The following is a 17,473-nucleotide window of genomic DNA, read 5'->3' as shown; positions in this document are numbered from 1 at the left end:
GCCCAAGCAGGGGCTTACCGGCCCTGGGAAGACACAGTGTGTCTAAAACTCAATGCTTGGTCAGAAAGGTTAAATAGTGGGTAGAAAAGTCAGGAAGAGAATATTGAGGGGTGAGTGAGTATCACTGTATGCAAGTTCACAGCAGCCTGTGGGGGAGAGCTGCAGTGCACAGATTGGAAACAGGGACCATCACAGTGCAAACAGAAACAGGAAGTCTGAAGGCTCTGTAACATGTTGGCACCTGTCTTTAACCTAGCACTCTGGAAGCAGAGACATGTGGATCTCTTATGAGTTCCAGACAACCCCGGTCTACATAGGCTAGCCAGAGCTACATAGTAACATAGTAAGACCCTATCTAAGAAAGAAAGCAGGGAGTGGGGGGGGGGGGGGGGCGCCTGGAGAGATGGCTCAGTGGTTAAGAGCACTGACTGCTCTTCCAGAGTTCAAATCCCAGCAACCACATGGTGGCTCACAACCATCTGTAATGGGATCTGATGCCCTCTTCTGGTGTGGTGTGTCTGGAGACAGCTACAGTGTACTCATGTATATAAATAAATAAATCTTTAAAAGAGAGAGAGAGAGAGAGAGAGAGAGAGAGAGAGAGAGAGAGAGAGAAACAAAGAAAAGAAGGAAGGAAAAGAGAAGAAAGAAGAGCCAGGGACAGTGATGATTTACGCCTATAATCCCTGAGTTCGAGGCCAGCCTGGTCTGTATAATACTAGGACAACCAGGGCTAAACAAAGAAACCTTAGCTCCAAAAAGAAAAAAGAAAAGAAAAGAAGAAAAAGAAGCTTAGAGGGGTTGGGGATTTAGCTCACTGGTAGAGCGCTTGCCTAGGAAGCGCAAGGCCCTGGGTTCGGTCCCCAGCTCCGAAAAAAAGAACCAAAAAAAAAAAAAAAAAAGAAAAAGAAAAAGAAAAAGAAAAAAAAAAAAGAAAAAGAAGCTTAGGCCTGTATCCTGAGCTAAGGAATGTGAAGGACTTAGGACGAGTTGAAGCAGCAGAGAATCGAACCAGAGATCTGGATTTTTAAGAGGCTGAGGAAAGTGGGGGCTGGAGAAATGGCTCAGTGGTTAAGAGCACTGACTGCTCTTCTAGAGGTCCTGAGTTCAAATCCCAGCAACCACATGGTGGCTCACAACCATATGTAATGAGATCTGATGCCCTCTTCTGGTCTGAAGACAGCGACAGTATACTTAATCTTTAAAAAAGGAAGCTGGGGGTTAAAAAAGGAAGCTGAGGAAAGCTGGAAGGGAGAAGGCAATAAGACGACCAGTAGGTAGCCTCACGGTGGACTTCCCCTGTGACGGACACGCCCAAAAAGGATCAAATTAACCATATACTTCTGACGGAGCAAGGTCTGGGCTCAATCTAGGGTTAGAGACTTCATTGCACCCTTAGAGAAAGTCTGTCCCGGTAGGACTTGGTTAGTGACAGTTCGCTCTGACTGTGGAGATTAGCTCCCTCCTGTCCCTGCTGCCTAGTGAGCTCCTTTGCTGGTGAGAAATGAAGGTTAAGTCAAAAAGTCAGCCAGCACCTTACTCAGCCTGGCCAGAAGAAGGCAGGCACCGGATTTCTGTGCAGATTGAGCCCCAGGGGTGGGCACGGCACGGGGGCGGGGCCAGCAGAGTGGGATGCCCTGCCCTTTAGCGCAGCGCATGCCCAAATAAGGCGAGCAGCCCAGCCAGGCTCCTACCCAAGGCCGCCCCGCCTCTGCCATATCTTGCTGGGAAGTGTGGCAAAATCCTGTCTCTCTAGAGTCTCGGGCAGCTCGCTGGGCATCTGCCAGCGTGTCCACAAACCAGCAGTGGGCCAGAGTGGGCTTAGTAGATGCTGGGGAGGGGGGAGGGGGGAGGGGGACCACCTGAAAGTCTGCGGTTGGTCGAGAGCGTTCTGTAAGGCTGACCTGCAGAACTTCTGCTAGAGGAGTTGAACTTGTCTCTTTATTTTGTATTTGTATGGATGGATGTTTTGACAGTTATGAGCCATCCTATGGATGCTGGGAACTGAACTCCGATCCTCTGCAAGAGCAGCCAGTGCTCTTAATCGTTGAGCCCTGTCTCCAGGCCCGGGCTCCATAGTTCTCACATCTCAATCGATCCTAACTAAGGTCGAGGAGAAAAACAATTCTTATTAGTAATCTCTCCTTTTAAGAAAAGAAGTCTCAAACTAGACGCCTGAGGACAGGAAATGGAAATAGGTCCGTTTGTGATGTAGAGTTTCTTTTTTTGTTGTTTTGAGAAAGGGGCTCAGTGTCTGCAGCCCGGCCTTGAATATACTATGTAGGAGTTCTGAAACCATGATCCTTTCCACCTACAGACACACTTGGCTCGTTCTACCTCTCCTCTGTCTATCCCTCCCCCCACCCCACCCCCACCCACACACACAGGAGAGTACAGAAGAGGAGAAAGAGGAAGCCAAGAACGAAAGGGCACACCCGGAAGCTTACTGATGACCTCCAGGCTTGCTGTGTGCACCTCTTGTAGCTACAAATCATCACACCTGCTGAGAGAACAAATTGGAACCTCACCCCTCAGTGTTCCAGGGACAAGCACCTGGAACCTGGCTGTGCCTGCGGGGGGTGGGGTGGGGTGGGGGCCACACACCTGCTACACACAGATGCTGGCACATCTGCGCACTCTTTACAGCTTCCTCTACACCTCTGGGTGTGACAGCCTTGCTTTTCACTGCCCACCTGGTCCCAGGGCATCCAGAATCTGAGGAATTCTGAAAGCTAGGAATCAGAGTACCCTGACTGAGTCTTGCGCCATTGACATCCTCCCACGACCCCAGCACCTGCAGGAGAAAAACCACGCTCTTCCCAGGGTACGCCTGCCGTCTGTGGCATGCCAGACCCCAAGCCCCTCTGCTACATTGTTTTAAATGGCGTGGATTTATTATTGTGTGTGGCAACTTGCAGGAATCAGTTCTTTCTTTCCATCACATGGGTCCTGAGAATGGAAGGCTTCCTAACCCACGGATTCATCTCTCCAACCTGTCTGCTGCGTGCAGTACACTTTCCTTCCAGGCTAGCTCTTTGCAGTTTCCTGATACATTTGAAGGGCTAGAGACCCACTCAAGAACCCTCAGGCTTAGTGATGAAAAGGTCAGGAGGCATAGTCCAGGCAGGCCCTCGTGAAGGTTACACAAGAGCGAGACTTAAAACAGAACGGGAAAAGAGCTAAGCAGGTGAGGCTCAGTTGTAGCTTCCTACCTGCGCATGCACAAAATCCCTGGATTCAGTTCCCAACGCACGCACATGCAGTGGCATGAGTGAGCAGCAAGGGTATGTACAACCAAAGTGAGAGGTGGAGGCAGGAGGATTACCATGAGTTTGGAGTCATTCTGGGCTATGTAATGAGTACCAAGCCATCTAGGACTACTGGCAAGACCTGGTTGAAAACAAACAAAAAGGCAGCCAGTCCCCTCTCACAGCAGTCCAGCTTCAATCAATTTCATCTCTTCCACGATCTCTACACCAGAGCCAGCGAGCTCCGCCTCCTGTCAGATCCTGCTCTGGACCAGCTAATTATATAGGGGAACCCTGTGCTGTGGCATATTGCCTTGTGTGGGGACATTGGGTAGGGCTCCCTGGGAGAAGGAAAGGGAGCTCTCAGGCTGAGAGGAGGGTTTTGAAATAACCAGGCATAAACGTGTGCAGCTGCATGGGCCACACGTGAGCAGGGAGGTCAGGCGTAAGGAAGGAGGAAGGAGGGCTGCAGCCAAGTGGGAAAGCCTCTTGAGCAGGCTCCCTTTGTCCTGCAGATCTAAGGCAGTGACTGTTCAGGGTTTTGACTGTGACTGGGAATAAGAAACACATTGCCTTACAACCTGGCACAGGCTATAATGTGAAAATGAGTTTCATCAAGTCACTCCTACTGCCCCATTGCATGCTGGGCTTTTCTTTTTTTTTTTTTTTTCTCTTTTCTTTTTTTCGGAGCTGGGGACCGAACCTAGGGCCTTGCGCTTGCTAGGCAAGTGCTCTACCACTGAGCTAAATCCCCAACCCCTCTTTTTTTTTTTTTTTTTGGTTCTTTTTTTTTTTTTTTTCTGGTGCTGGGGACCGAACCCAGGCCTAGCGGCTCTACCACTGAGCTAAATCCCCAACCCCATGCTGGGCTTTTCTGTCCTATCACCTTCATGATTAACTAACTTGAGGGGCCAGTGAGAGGGATCAGCAGGTCCAAATGTCAGGCCTCGTGACCATCCCCTGGACCCACCTGGTGAAAGAAGAGAGCTGACTGCTCCAAGTTTTCCTCTGACCTCCCTACGTGGGCTGTTGCATGTGAATGCATATCCATGTGCAAAACAAATAAAAATGTAATCATTAAAAAAAAAATCAAAAAACAGGGGTTGAGGATGTAGCTCAGTGGTAGAGCGCTTGCCTAGCAAGTGCAAGGCCCTGGGTTCGGTCCCCAGCTCCGAAAAAAAAACAACAACAAAAAAAACAAACAAACAAAAAAAAAAAAAACAGAATTTTGGAGCTGGAAAATGTAGCTCTCAGCTGGCAGAGTGCCAACCATGCACTAAGCTATGGGTTCAATTCCCAGTACTGCATAAACTGGGTATAGTGGTATATGCCTGTATACCCTAGCACTTAGGGAGGTAGAGGCAGGAGGATCAGAAAAGTGAGGTCGTCTCCAGCGACATAAGTCAAGAGTCTAGCCTAGGCTAAATAAAATCCTGTCTTTGAAAGTAAATAAATTAACTTAATTGATTCAAGCAAGTGTGGTGACATGTGTCAGGAGGCACAGGCTCTCTGTGAGTTTGAGGCCAGCCTGGGCTATATAGTAAGACCCTGTCTCAAAATTAAAGTACCAAAATGGATTCCCCAGGCTTGGTGGCCCACACCTTTAATCCAGGTACTCAGGAGACAGAGGCAGGTGGATATCTGTGAGTTCCAGGACAACCAGAATTGTTACACAGAGAAACCCTGTCTTGAAAAACCAAAATAAAATAAATTAACAACAACAACAACAAATAAAAGAAAGACTATGCTTTAAACATTCTTTAAAAAAAAAAGGCTGGAGAGATGGCTCAGTGGTTAAGAGGACTGACTGCTCTTCCAGAGGTCCTGAGTTCAAATCCCAGCAACCACATGGTGGCTCACAACCATCTGTAATGGGATCTGATGCCCTCTTCTGGTGTGTCTGAAGACAGTGACAGTGTACTCATATGCATAAAATAAATAAAACTTAAAAAATAATCTTTGGGACCAGAGAGATGGCTCCGTGGTTAAAAATACTTGTTGCAGGCTGGGCATGGTGGTGCACACCTTTAACCCCAGCACTTGGGAGACAGAAGCAAGTGGATCTTTGTGAGTTTGAGGCCGGCCTGATCTATAAAGCTAGACAGCCAGAGCTACACAGAGAAACCTTGTCTTGGAAGAAAGAAAGAAGGAGAGAGAGAGAGAGAGAGAGAGAGAGAGAGAGAGAGAGAGGAAGGAAGAAGGAAGAAGGAAGGAAGGAAGGAAGGAAGGAAGGAAGGAAGGAAGGAAGGAAGAAAGAAAGAGAAAGAAAACAAAGCAAAACCACTTGTTGCTCTTGCAACAAGTCCGGGGTTCCATTCTAGTCCAAGGGCTGGACTACTTTTGTCGGACTGCCGGTAAGGGAGAGTTGGGAGGGGAAGAAAGAATTAGAAGTCCTCTCCTCAGGCCAGACTCTTGCCTACACCAGCCACCTTGCCTCCAGGGCTGACGTCTGGCTCACAGGGGCTGCACACCGGGGTCAGACTTCCTGCCTTCACCTCAGTCCACCCTCGTCCCAATCCAAGCCTCTGTTCATTTTTTTCCTTCTGTCTGGAGTCTTGGGGCCAGAAGACTCTTTAGTAATGGAGTCCACTCTCTCCTTTAATCAATGTGGAAACTGAGGTACAGAGAGAGGAAGAAATCACTGGCTAGCATTAGAGTTTGTCTCAGAGTGCAGCGGAGTCCCGGGTGTATCTCCACTCTCCTGTTCCACTTTGTGCGGTGTGGGTTCTTGCTCTGAGGATAGTGGGGTGAATGTGGGGGTGGCCAAGGAAAGACTTCAGGACAAAAATCCATCTGGGAGAGCCTGTGCCGTGTGCTTACCAGCCTTGGAAGCCAGCACCTCCAGATACCCTCTGTCACCCTCTCTCCATGCCCTTCATAGGCTGGAGAACCAGGTGTGGCCATATGTTCTGGAGCCCTTCTGGTTCTGAGCTATCCCCAACATCACGTCCCAGGTGAGGGGTGTGTGTGTGTGTGTGTGTGTGTGTGTGTGTGTGTGTGTGTGTGAGAGAGAGAGAGAGAGAGAGAGAGAGAGAGAGAGAGAGAGAGGAGTGAGGGTAAGGTGAGGAGAGATGGGGGGGGGTGCAGTCTCTTCCGCCTGAAGACAACAGAAGAAAGATAAAACCTGTGGGAACTTGTTTCTTCTCAGGAAGAGGCTGCTTCCCTGGGGCCTCAGGATTAGGATGGTGGGTAGCTTCCAGGCGTTTTTTTTTTTTTTTTCTTCTGTAGACACCAGATAGGGCCTGCAATCCAAGCAGAGATGCCTGCTTCCTCCACCCCACCCCCACCGGTTCCTTGGCCTCGGGGCATTCTGTCTTCCATAGGAGTGTCAAGGATTGGGGATGTAGGCCAGGCTGCCCCTGAACACGTGGCAATCCTCCTGCCTCAGCTTCCTGGGTGGTGGAATTACAGGTGTTCCTCACCTGGCCAGGCTTTTTCTTCCAAACCCCCTTTTAAAAATGCACTTTTATTTATTTGCGGTCAGATGTGTGGTCAGAGGGCAACCTGAAAGAGTTGGTGCTCTCTTTCCACTGTGTGGGTTTCAGGGATCAAATTCAGGTTGTCAGGCTTCCTGAGCTATCTCAATAGCTGCCTAAGCCTTCCTCCCTCCCTTCCTTCCTACCTGTCTGTCCATCTGTCTGTCCGTCTGTCTCCTGTCTCCCTATCCATCCCCACCCCTGCTCTTCTCTCTCTCTCTCTCTCTCTCTCTCTCTCTCTCTCTCTCTCTCTCTCTCTGCAATATTGAGTATCGAAGCTCAGGCCTTGGGCACACTAGGCAAAGGCTATATCCCTAGCCTGCCTTGATGGTTTTAAAGCCACTAAGCATGAGCTGATTGACTGCAGCAGCCATAAGCACTTTGTGCAGGACCCTGTCTTGGGAGGATAGGGAGGAGGGACTTACATGGAGTCTTTCTGTGTTGCTTAAAACTCCTCAAACATGTTGACTCAACAGCCGGCCAGGGTCAAGCACCAAAACCACTTATGCAGAGAAGAACATTCCCCAGGGAAAGCAAAGAGGAATTTTGCTGTTTTTAAAACATTGAAAGAATCATCATGGGAGCAGCAGTTTCCATATTTGGGCCAACTCCAGTTGGTGAGAACTGGCTGCCTGGAGCTCTGTGAAGAGGAGCCGAGCCCAGGCTGGAAGGGAAGTGTACTGCGATTGATGGGCAATGCCTGCTCTGGGTGAGCAGTAGTTCCTTAGACTCCCTGGGCTCTGCCTGGCTCACAGGCCTAGCACACAGCTCCTGTTTGAGAGAGGGAGAGGAGGAATGGTGGGGGAGAGGGAGGCTGGGAAAAACTTTTGGTGGGATCTGAATTAGGGTCCTGGCAGTCCACAGAGGTTCTTTTGCTTCGTTTCCTAGTTATCTCCAACCTTTCCTTGTTTTGTTTGTTTTGCATATATTTCCTTACAGAGAGCATGCACCCCAAGCCACCACACACATGGAGGTTAGAAGACAACTTGAGTTGAGTAAGGGAGTCCTTACTCCCTTTCTACCACATGTTCCCTGGATGGAACTTAGGTCGCCAGCCTACGGGTTGAGCCATCTGGCCAGGTTCTCTTCAGATCAAAGCAGCCTCTTCCGAAGGGGCTGTTTCAGTCCACTCACCGCGGTAACAAGTTCCCAGAGACTGGGCAGCTTCCAACAAGAGGAGCGCTCATGTCTCAGACTTCACTGAAGACACACTTCTGGAAGCTGGAAGTGTGAGCTTAAGGTGCCAGCAGACCCTGTGTCTCAGAGGGCCCTTTCCTCCCTAGACAGGGGTCTTCTCACTGTGTGAGAGGAGCAGTCACACATGTCTTTTAAGATCACTAATCCTGGGGCTGAAGAGATGGCTCAGTGCTTAAGTGTGCTGGCTGCTCTTCCAGAGGACCCAAGTTCAATTCCCAGCACCCATATGGCAGCTCACACTTGTCTATAACTCTAGTTCCAGGAGATCTGACACCCTCACACAAACACCAATAAACATAAAATAAGTTATATGTTCTTAGGAAATCACTAACCATTCCGCTAATCCTAAGGGCCCATGTATGAACGCCATGTCAGTGACACAGGATTTAACATACGATTTTTCAGAAGACAGAAACATTCAGTCTGTTGTAGCAATCATCCGTCCCTCCCCTCCCTGTTCTGTTTATTTATGATGGGACTTCCCCTCCTATCCAGCACAGACCCGTGACCCATAGCAATGGATTCCCTTTCCCAGGAACTGAAAAATCTCAAGAGACTCAGATAGAAGGCGACAGATAGAAGGCGACGGTTATTATGGTGTCTTGTCACATCCTGGGAAGACTCACAAGACATTTCTAGCCCTAAAGCGCTAAAGCAGGGGTTCTCGACCTTCCTAATGCTGCAGTCCTTTAATACAGTTCCTCATGATGTGGTGACACCCACCCCCCAACTGCCCCCAGTCATAAAATCATTTTCTTTTTTTTTTTTCTTTTTTTTTTTTGGAGCTGGGGACCGAACCCAGGGCCTTGCGCTCGCTAGGCAAGCGCTCTACCGCTGAGCTAAATCCCCAACCCCATAAAATCATTTTCTTTGTAACTTCATCACTGTACTTTTGCTATGGTGATGAATCATAATGTAGATATCTGATATGTAGGGTGTGTAATATGAGACCCCTGTGAAAGGGTCGTTCGACCTCCCAAAGGGGTCACAACTCACAGGGTGGGACCACTGTCCTAAAGCACCTCTTTTAGGACCCACTCACTACCCAAGGTACAGAAGTATTCAGGCTGGGAAGAGGCTTCCCGAGGCTGCTGAATGTGGACATCAAGCCCTTCTCCCTCCCTTCGGCCCGATAAACCCCTTCCCATACCTCCACCTCACTGTGCTCAATCAAAAGAGCCCACGCAGACATGACAGTCTTTCTAGAAAAAAGAGCAGGCCAACCATCCTAGCCATTCAGCTCTTGGCAGGAAGGACCTGAGAATCCCAGGGAATCTTCTCAGTGTCAGACTGAGGGTCCTTTAAGAGACACTAGGCGGGCTGGAGAGGTGGCTCAGCAGTTAAGAGCACTGACTGCTCTTCCAGAGGTCCTGAGTTCAGTTCCCAGCAACTACATGGTGGCTCACAACCATCTGTAAAGAGATCCGATGCCTCTTCTGGTGTCATGAAGACAGCTACAGTGAGCTCACATATATAAAATAAATCAATTAATAAATAATTCTTTTTAAAAAAAAGAGAGAGAGAGACACTAGGCAATGGGCACCCTGGCCTCTGGTCCCTGAGAGGTACCCTCAAGACCACAGACAAAAAAGCACTTCCCTCGATTCCAAATTGAACGAACAGATCCAGGCAACACAGCTACTAAGTGTCTGCCACATACCGGCCACAGCAGCTCTGGAGAGGCCAACAGTCTCTCCTTCACCTTCCAAATTCTGAGAAATCTCAACACAGGATAGCTAGACAGGATTCCCTGCGACCACCAGCAGGACAGCAGTGTGTTTCTTGGACCCTTTGCTGGCCTTGAATGCTGGCTTCAAAATCACAGCCCCCTCCCTTGATTCTTTTTTTTTTTTAACGATTTTTTTTTTCGGAGCTGGGGACCGAACCCAGGGCCTTGCGCTTGCTAGGCAAATGCTCTACCACTGAGCTAAATCCCCAACCCCCCTCCCTTGCTTCTTAAGGCCTGGGACTGAGGTATGTACAACCACAAGAAGTGACCCGGAGTGGGACCAGGCACAGCACTTGGAGCCCCAGCTGGCCTCAAACTTTGAATTCTTGATCCTCCTGCCTCCACCTCCCAGAGTGTGTCATCATACAATGCTGTGAATCAAACCCAGTTTCATGAGCTCCAGACAAGCACTCTGTCTACCTTCTATGCTATGAAGCCCAAGTCCCTAGATGCTGCGTTTCATGGGAGATTTTGGTGGTCATGGGCACGGATGGGTACCAGAGAGAAGCTTGGGAGTCCCTGGGCCCTTCTTACCACTTCTCTTCCTTTGGCTGTGGTGATGAGGGGATGGGGTGGGGAATTGTGGTGTGTGTGTGTGTGTGTGTGTGTGTGTGTGTGTGTGTGTGTGTGTGTGTGCGCGCGCGCGCGCACGTGTGCATGTACATGCTCTTTTCATGGTAAGGTTTGTGCTCAGTGCCCCAGGCTTTGTGAGATCCATACCTCCTTTTTACTTTTCAGAGATCCTGAGTAGGAGTCCTCTTGGGGCCTACAGTGTTTGAGCCACAAAGCAGCTGGTTAGGGGGTTGTGAGACCTGAAGGAGACCTGAAAGAGAGAGGCTGACCAAGGCTACACAGGTAAGAAGCTGGCTTGTGGGTGACAAGAGGCAGAATTTGTGCTCTTCCAACATGAACCAGGATCTATCTGGGCCCCTCCCATCCCACTGCCACCTGGACACAGGACCCAGGGCCAGCTGCTGCAGAGGCAGCCCCGCCCAGGCGTTCCCAGGGCTCAGCTCAGCTCAAGCCCTGGGATCACTTCCCTCCTCACCCGTCCTGTGTAGTTTGGGGCAGGGCAGTGCATGCAGCTGGCAGTCTTTTCGAGTCTAATAACTAATTCACACTCAAATACAAATGACTGACTGCGACTGGGGATGGGGGCTACTTGTTCCTTTTTAGGACATGTTCCTGGGAAACAGGAAGGAAGAGAGCTGGTGGTAGGACTTCAGCATCTTGTCAGGGCTGTCCAGGGGAAATGGGAACGTCTTGGGGGAGGGGCTGTGGACTTCTCAAGTGTTTGACAAAATGAGATCATAGAGATGGCAAGACCTGGTTTCTGGAAGACCTTTGTGGCTTCAACTCAGAGTTACCAGCCTTATAGGAGGCAGAGCTGGGGGTTTAGGGCTCAGGGGTCTAGCTCTAATTGGCTGCACCTGACCCTGGGTCTTTCACAGTTCCCTGTTCCTCTCTGGGCTTAAAGCCTTACCTAGACAATCAGGGTAAGAAGCTGCTGTGGGCATATTGGCACATGCCTTTAATTCTAGCGCTTGGGAGGTAAGGCCAGCGTGATCTACATACCAAGTTCCAGGACAACATAGACTGTGTAAAGAGATCTAATCGAAGAAGAAGAAGAAAAGAAGAAGGAGGAGGAGGAGGAGGAAGGAGAGGAGGAGGGGGGGAGGAGAAGAGAGAAGAGAGAAGAAAAGAAAAGCGAAGAGAAAAAAGGAGAAAAGAAAAAAAAAGATGTGGGTGGTTAGGGAAATAGCTCAGTGTTTGCTCTTCCGGAGATCCTGAGTTTGATTCCTAGCAATCACAACCATCTATAATATGATCTGATACTCTCTTCTGGTATGCAGATGTACATGTAGATAGATTACTTATATACACAAAATAAATAAATTAAAGAAAAATAGGATGCGATGCTTTGTGCCAGCTAGTGCCCTGCAGCCCTGCCTGTCTCTCAGACCTGACCCTGAGGTACGTCCACTGCAGTTATGTCTGGATTCTGTACTTCTCCTGCATGACCGTAAGTGTTCTGCCTCCTACTTTGCTCAGGAGAGGCAGACACTGTTAATTCAAGCCGGAAAGACACTTCAAGGAGGCCTCAGTGTGAACTAGCTGGAACATAATCCTGTTCAGCTCTTTCTCTCCTGGACCAGGGCCACACTCCAAGTCCTCCAGCTCACTCCCTGTCATCCCCTTTGTTCAAGATGATCCCTCCGCCTGGAGGGATCTGGAGCTCTGTTCTGGGCTCAGCCTACATGTCGCCCCCTCCAGGAAGCCTTCTCACATCCTCCTCCTGGCAAGGGAAGCCCCCTTGAATCCTTGGTTTAGTGAGTGTCCCTTTCAGACAATGAGGCTGCTGTTTTCACTGCTCCCAGCCCAGAGCCTGGCACACCCAATGCATGGGATGGGATTCTTTTGAGTGACAGTTCGTGGCCAGCGGGAAAGGGGAGATCTGCACATGGCAGACAGCTGGAGGCTAGGGTGGCTGTGACTCACTGCACCCTTGCAGAGCGTGGGGCAGCTACAGACAGGCTGAGTCAGGAGTCGGCTGCCTCCAGGAATTCTGATAAGAATAAGACCAAAAAACCGCTGGGGTATTTCTAGAATGCAGAGGTTGGGGGAGGGGAGTCGGGTCAGGATAAAGCCGCTCGGTTATATTATTTATCTTCTTGCCTGGATGAAATAAATATTCACATTCATGTGGTTCAAAATTCAGAAGGTGCGAATGGGATGTCATGGTTCGAGCATCTGCCATCCTCCCTGTACCTCAGCCTAGGTCCCCTCTTCAGACACAGCTGGCCCAGGCCTTTCTTCTCTCCTTCCTGATACCCATAAGCTTGTCATTCACACCGATCTTCACTGTATTTCTCCCCTTATATCTTTGAGGGACTGGAGAGACGGCTCAGTGGTTAAGAACCCTGGTGGGTCTCACGGAGGAAGGACCCAGGTTCTGTTTCCAGCCCCCACATGGTGACTCACACAGATTGTAACTCCAGTTTCAGGCCTTCTTCTGGTCTCCGAGGACACTAGGCACACACGTGATGCCTGGTATACACACACACACACACACACACACACACACACACACACGTAGGCACTCACATATACACATAAAAACAAATATGTGTTTGATAATGCTGGTGTTGGGTATCCTTGGCCTCCAAGTTTATATATGAAACTTACTCCCCAGGGTGTGACCATTGGGATTGGTGCTCTATACAAGAGCCTGAGAGAGCTCATGAGCCCCTGACCCCTTCTGCTGTGTGTGGAGGAACCTGAGAGAGGCACTGTGTGTGCAGGAGGAGGCCTTATCAGATACAGAACCTGCTGCCTCCACATCTTACCACCTCCAGGATGGTAGCCAACTTTGGTTTATAAATGACTCAGTCCAAAAGGTTTCACTATGGTGGCCCAAACAGATGGCCAGAGAGCATGTCACGGCAACAGAAAGAGTGAGTTCTCATTGTGTAACTGCTTTCAGGGTTGTCAGATAGAATACAGGATGGGGACAGGGGCTTGAGCTCAGGGGCAGAGTGCTTGTCTAACATTGCCAAGGCCCTGGGTTACTTCCCCAGCACCAAGAAATGAATGAATGAGAGAATGAATGAATGAGAGAATGAATGAATGAGAATACAGGATACCTAGTTGCATTTGAATTAAATAAACATCTGATAAATATTTTTTTTCTGTAGGAGAATTATACTACCACCCAACCTCTACTATAAGGCTGGCAGCCCTGAGAACTCCCCTTTTAGTGTTGCATGTTCTGGATACATTCATGTTCCAAAGAGAATGGGGAAAAGGTATTTCCTTTTCTTTCTTTTTTTTTTTTTAAGATTTTTATTTATTTTACATATGTGAGTACACTGTAGAGTGAGTATACTGTCGCCGTCTTCAGACACACCAGAAGGTTTTGGATCCCATTACAGATGGTTGTGAGCCACCATGTGGTTGCTGGGAATTGAACTCAGGACCTCAGGAAGAACAGTCAGAGCTCTTAACCGCTGAGCCACCTCTCCAGCCCGAGAAGATATTTCCACATGCAATTTTTTTTTTATTAATCGGTGTCATGTATGATTCAGGATAGACCTAATCCAAAGCTGAACCTCAAGTTTAACAGCATCCTGTGATCTAGTCAATTAAACGCTCCTTCCTCCATTGTGATGGTAAGCCCCTTGCCCCTTCTCCTATTGACAGGGAGATGATGACTTACAGAAATGACTGCCTCAGTGTGTGGGGAAACATTCCCTCGTCACCACCACCACCACCTCCTCCCCCTCCCCCCTCCTCCTCCCCCCCTCCTCCTCCTCTTCCTCTTCCTCCTCCTCCTCTTCCTCCTCCTCCTCCTCCTCCTACTCCTCCTCCTCCTCCTCCTCCTCCTCCTCTGCCTCCTCCTCTCTTGTTTCCTTGAGACAGGGTTTTTCCCTGTAGCCCCAGCTGTCCTGGAACTCACTCTGTAGACCAGACTTACCTCAAACACAGAGAGCTGCCCGCCTCTGCCTCCCAAGTGCTGAGATTAAAGTGTTGACATTATGCCCAGCACTTTATGTCTTTGTACATTTACATATTGCTAATGCAAGTGTGTATTCGTGTGTGTGTGTGTGTGTGTGTGTGTGTGTGTGTGTGTGTGTGTGCACGTGCGCATGCCTGCGTGAGCACCTGTGCGTGCATTCATGCACCTATGGAGCCGCCTGGCCAGGGCTCTCAGGACTAGGCTGACTTCCAGGGCCCTGGGCTAGTGACTGGGCGTAGCAAACAGCAGCAGCCTCATAGTTCTTCTGGGAAGATCTGGCCGTCTCATTCCCCCGAACTGGACTCTGAGGCTTGGCCATGGGCCAGATCATTGTTTGCCAGCCTGTTTGCTAGTTGGGAAGTGGTGATGCTGGGATTTTAACCTCGACATGGTTAGCTCGGAGCTGTAGATCCTTTCACCACCCCTCATGCAGGATCCGTTCTCCAACGAGAAAACCAAGCAGTTGTGACATGCCTCCTACCTGTGACCACTTCCGTCTTACCCGGTCTCAAAGCAGGACTCTGGCCCTGTGGTTCACTGGATGAGGTGTAGAAAATCTTTACTCACCCTTCTCTGAGTTTGGTGCCCACAGTAACTCCCCAGCCCTTTCTTCCTGTGTCACCCTGCTGTCTGGCTTCCTGTCTGGTGAGCCCCTCTTTTTTCCCCCCACAGCACCATACTTAGGCATTTTGAGACAAGTGGAAAAAGTTAAATAGAAGGACTAGAGCCCAACATTAAGGCACTTATTTGCTGTGTGACCTTGGGCAACTCTCTTAACCTTTCTGAGTCTCAATGATTGTAGACTTTCTGCATGTGATGTTTATGGGGCTGCTGCCATGTGTCAAGTCCCTCTAGACAATGTGGACACCAAGGTGGATCTGGCTGACTGGGGAACTGTATCTCTTGAGCCCTGCCTCATGGGGAGGGTGTGGCTAACCGTGCTGTGAGGTTGGGTAACTGAAGCTTTGTGACTGCCAACAGGAGATGAGGGATAAACAAGCAGTGAGGCAGGAAATCTTCCAGATCTGACGCCAGAAAGAAACTGGTTCCAGGTTGCTGTGCCTCCCTAGGGGGAGTCAGGATTAGAACCCAGGTTCTGCGTTTTCAGGAGGAGCCAGGATTACAGCTCAGGTTCTGCGTTTTCAGATCACTCTGAATTGGGGAAGGGACTAAAGCTGGGTTAGAAAGAAATTGTGGATGTAGCTCAGCTGGTAGAGTTCTGGTCTAACCTACACAAAGCCCTGAGTTAGACCCCCAGCAGTGCCTAAAACTAGATGTGGTGGCACAGACCTCCAATCCAACTCTCAGGAAGTACAAGTAGGAAAATTAGAAGTTAATGGTCATCCTTGGCTACATATTGAGTTCAAGGCCAACCTGGGCTACGTAAAAACGTATCTCAAGAAGGGGAGAAGAAGGAAGAGGGGGAGGAAGAGGGGGAGGGGGAGGGGGAGGGAGGGGAGAAGGGGGAGGGGGAGGGGGAGGAAGAGGAAGAGGAGGAGGGGGAGGGACATGAGAAGGGGGAGGAGGAGGGGGAGGGGGAAGGAGAGGAGGAGGGGGAGGGGAGGAAGGAGAGGAGGGGGAGGAGGAGGGAGAGGGGGAGGGGGAGGGGGAGGGGGAAGGAGAGGAGGAGGGGGAGGGGAGGAAGGAGAGGAGGGGGAGGAGGAGGGGGAGGGGGAGGGAGGGGAGAAGGGGGAGGGGGAGGGGAGGAAGGAGAGGAGGGGGAGGAGGAGGGAGAGGGGGAGGGGGAGGGGGAGGGGGAAGGAGAGGGGGAGGGGGAGGGGAGGAAGGAGAGGAGGGGGAGGAGGAGGGAGAGGAGGAGATAGGGGTAGGGGAGGGAGTGCTTAGTTAGGAAGTATGAAGGTTTAGGTTCCATACTCAGTGTGTGAAATAAATAAGGAAGCAAAGAAGCCAGACAGGTATGGCGCCTACTCATAATCCTGGCACTCTGGAGGCAATCTAGGGTACACAGTGAGTTCTAGGACATCCGGAGCTACAGAATGAGACACTGTCTCACTTACTTGTGAGAGGGTGGGACTCCTGACCCACAAGTGAAGAACCAGGCCTTTTATGATCCTTTCGCACCCGCTCCAGCCTGGTCCCCCTGAGCTGTGCCCATGGACACTGGGAGGAAGTAGCTAGAACTGGGCATCTCCTAGCCCTTCCATGTCCACCCAAAGGCACCTGAGCCCAGCGTTAGAGGAGGCACTGGGTGTGGGTGGGTGGTGTAGGGGCTGCGCTGGAGGATGCTTCCAGACATTTCACAGGTTCTCATTCCACTCCTTTCTACCTATGTGCTTTAACCTAACTGGTTCCCTCATCAGTGCCCGTGAAGGGAGGGAGGAAACACAGGACAGAGGCTCATCCCCAGCAGCAGACAGGAGTCCCCCCCCACACACACACACAGTCTCGACACCTCGACACCTCTTCCTCCTCCTCTTCCTCCTCCTCTTCTTCTTCTTCCCCCCTCTCTCTTCTCCTCTGTCCCTCCGTCCCTACCTTCCCCTCTCTCTCTGTCCTTCCTTCCCAACTTCCCTTCCCATGCCCTAAACTCTATTTTATACTAGAGGTGCCTTAGAATGGGCCCTCTGAGGCACCCCTCCCACCTCACCATACCTGGCTCTATTAAACATATCCTTGGCTCTTTCTTTTTCTATAAAGTGCAACATATGGGTTTGTTGCCTTACCTGGTACAGAGGCTTTGCAGATGGAAATAAATGAAGGACTCCAGAATGGGGGAGGAAATTCCAGGGCTGGACCTCTTCAGCCCAAGCCCGGGAGTTCCTCCTGACTGTATACTCCCTCAAGCCCTGCATTACATGCTCCAATGCACTGTGCTCTCTGTCCCTGTTCCTCTACCCGAATTCCTACCCACCTATCTCTGTGTGACCTACTGGTTCCAAGTCCTTGACTGATACATGAGCCCCGGGAAACTGACCTCTGGGGTCTATATTTGGGAGACTACTTAGAACATGGCCATGGTGGATAAAGGGGAGACAGTCTAAGAATAGTCCAGAAGGAAGCGCAAGGCCCTGGGTTCGGTCCCCAGCTCCGAAAAAAAAGAACCACAAAAAAAAAAAAAAAAAAAAAAAAAAAAAAAAAAAGAATAGTCCAGAAGGCCTGGGCCCTTAGATTAGGGCCTGTGTTTCAAGAATGACTCCAGAGATTAGAGGCTAGCCCTACTGACCTTGGCTGTGGGTCGGAGCAGTAGAGTGCCAGCCCCCCACCCCTGTTCCTTGCCCCCAGGCAGCTGACCAAACACAGGAGTCAATACTGGAGCAGGGAGGCTGGGGAGGGCCAGGGAGGATAT

General features: G+C 50.2%; 1 long non-coding RNA gene and 1 other non-coding gene across 2 annotated transcripts in view; both read right to left on the bottom strand.

Annotated features, from left to right (window-relative positions):
* Positions 1–17,037, bottom strand: part of LOC102553868 (uncharacterized) — a 36,750-nt gene extending 19,713 nt beyond the window's left edge. The window contains exon 1 of the long non-coding RNA NR_185125.1: positions 16,851–17,037. This is a non-coding gene — a long non-coding RNA (uncharacterized LOC102553868). The remainder of the gene's footprint in view (positions 1–16,850) is intronic.
* LOC120094023 (small nucleolar RNA U109) lies at positions 13,338–13,475 on the bottom strand. The gene has a single exon (XR_005487714.1). It is a non-coding gene; the product is annotated as a small nucleolar RNA U109 (small nucleolar RNA).
* Positions 17,038–17,473: the final 436 nt, after the last annotated feature.

The sequence above is a fragment of the Rattus norvegicus genome, chromosome 7 (genome assembly GCF_036323735.1).
Source record: "Rattus norvegicus strain BN/NHsdMcwi chromosome 7, GRCr8, whole genome shotgun sequence".
In the NCBI taxonomy this organism is placed as follows: Eukaryota; Metazoa; Chordata; class Mammalia; order Rodentia; family Muridae; genus Rattus; species Rattus norvegicus.
This window is presented reverse-complemented; position numbering and strand designations above follow the sequence as displayed.